Raw genomic sequence first — 2,245 nt, 5'->3', positions numbered from 1 at the left:
AATCATCGATTTAGATTCCAAAAACATCTCTTTGATAGAACTAAAAAGTTGAGGAGATCGTCTTTACACATTAGTGGGTCTAATATCTTGTCAAAGTTAAAAGATATCAATTTCATATATGAAAAAATGACTCTATCAAGAAAAAGAGTGAGAGACATCTTTGAAGGTGTCTAGCCTCGTATTACACAAGTTGGTGATAGTCATACAGAAGTTGGTGATCTTGATGTTCAAAGTGATGAAGAGGACGATGAAGTAGATGACCCCAATGAGTATGAGTTATGGAAAAAAGAAGTATATTTTTTGAGTTGCCTTATTGGAAATATAATTTATTATGCCATAACCTTGATTTGATGCACATAGAGAAGAATGTTTGTAAAAATTTTATCGAGACAATTCTCAATGTGAATAGAAGATCCAAAGATGACTTGACCTAGTTGATATGGGGATTCACCCAGACCTTCATCCGATGTTGCTTTCTAATGGCAAATATCGATTGCCTGCTACTTGTTTTGAGATTTCTAAAGCTGAAAAAGATGTGTTTTGCAAGGTTTTAAAAAATGTCAAAGTTTTGGATGGCTATACGTCAAATATATAAGATGTGTAAATATGAAGGAGTGAGAACTTTCTTCATTGAAGTCACATGATTATCACATTTTGATGTAAGACTTACTTCTAATTGCTTTATGCTCATCAATGTCAAAGCAAGTGACTTTTGTGGTAATTGAATTGAGTAACATATTTAAATCTCTATGTCAGAAATGTATGAATATGGAAGAACTTGACAAATTTCAAGATCGAGCCGCGATTACTTTATGCCATTTAGAGAATATCTTCCCTTCAAACTTCTTTACTATTATGATGCATTTGGTTATCCACCTTCCATATGAAGCAAAGGTCAGTGGGCTAGTTTATTATCGATGGATGTATCCTATTGAAAGGTATTATTTGTTAATAGATTGATTACATTTTTATTGATTATCAAGCCAATCTACTTAAAATAACATATGACTAACATTTTATGCTATAGGTTTTTGGGGAGCTTAAAGTCTTATTGTCGTAATAAACACTATCCGAAAGGTTCTATTGCTGAAGGATATTTAGCAAAAAAGTGTATGACATTTTGTTCTCGTTATTTGAAAGATGTTGAAACGAGATTTAATAGACCTTCGAGAAATGTTGGCATGCAGCATACAAACTCGGCCTACAATTATCTTTTTCAAAGTTTTGGACAACCCATAGGCAAAGCTGAATTGGTAGAGTTAAATGATAAATCTTGGGCACAAGCAAATTGATATGTTCTTTTTCATCATGACTCAATTGAATCGTTTCACACGTAAATTGTTTAGCAAGGAAATTATTCATTACATTAGGCATAATTTATTGTGTTTTTTCTTTTAGTGTTAATACTTTATCATGATGCTTTATAGTGAGTATAGAAATAATTTGAGAGATCCTACACATTATCGACAATCAAACCCTCGAAAGGTTGATAAGTTGTTCGCTGAAAACTTTTATGAATGGTTAGGAGCAACTGTAAGTAATGTCGTACTTCCCATTATTTTTTATCTACACAGAATACTTACAGTAAAAATAACATTAATAACATATATATTTATTCCACTTTTATAGGTTTGGAGTGGAAGGCTTGTTAGTGAAGAGGTGAAGTGTCTTTCACACGGTCTGAACCAGATTGTGAAACGATACAAAGGTTTCATCATTAATGGATTTAGATTTCACATAAAATCCCGTGAGAGATTTAGAAGTACACAAAATTCAAGAGTTGTTGTGACTTCATCAACTACTAGCTATGCTAGTGCTAGGGACACAAACCCTTTAAAGGGAAATATTGACTATTATGGCATTATTAATGACATCATTGAGTTGGATTATTATAGAAAATGAAAAGTTGTCTTATTTCAGTGTGATTGGGCATATGTGAATAGTGCGAGGGATCTTAAGAAAGATCAGTATGGATTTATACTTGTGAATTTTTCTCGATTAATTCACTCTGGACAACAACTCATCGATGAACCTTATGTATTTTCATCTCAAGTCAACACAAGTATTTTACTTTGAAGATCTGAAAGAATTGGGTTAGTTTGTTATTCTTCGAAACACAGCTAAAGACTTATTTAATATGAGGTTAGATACCAAAGATGATGTTGAACATGGAATTGAATGTTATCCTTTTGCTGAACAAAACTTGGATGAGAATATCTCTAGTACCTACACTCAGTGGGTCCAT

The 2,245-nt window shown here is 32.5% G+C and overlaps 1 pseudogene; it reads left to right on the top strand.

The window, feature by feature from the left end:
• The first annotated feature begins 657 nt into the window (after nt 1–657).
• LOC149514037 (uncharacterized) lies at nt 658–1,337 on the top strand (annotated as a pseudogene).
• Nucleotides 1,338–2,245: the final 908 nt, after the last annotated feature.

The sequence above is a fragment of the Durio zibethinus genome, chromosome 17, assembly GCF_047325235.1.
Source record: "Durio zibethinus cultivar Kanyao isolate XHJ-2024 chromosome 17, ASM4732523v1, whole genome shotgun sequence".
NCBI lineage: Eukaryota > Viridiplantae > Streptophyta > Magnoliopsida > Malvales > Malvaceae > Durio > Durio zibethinus.
Note: the sequence above shows the minus strand (reverse complement) of the source record. Positions and strands in the feature narration are given on the sequence as shown.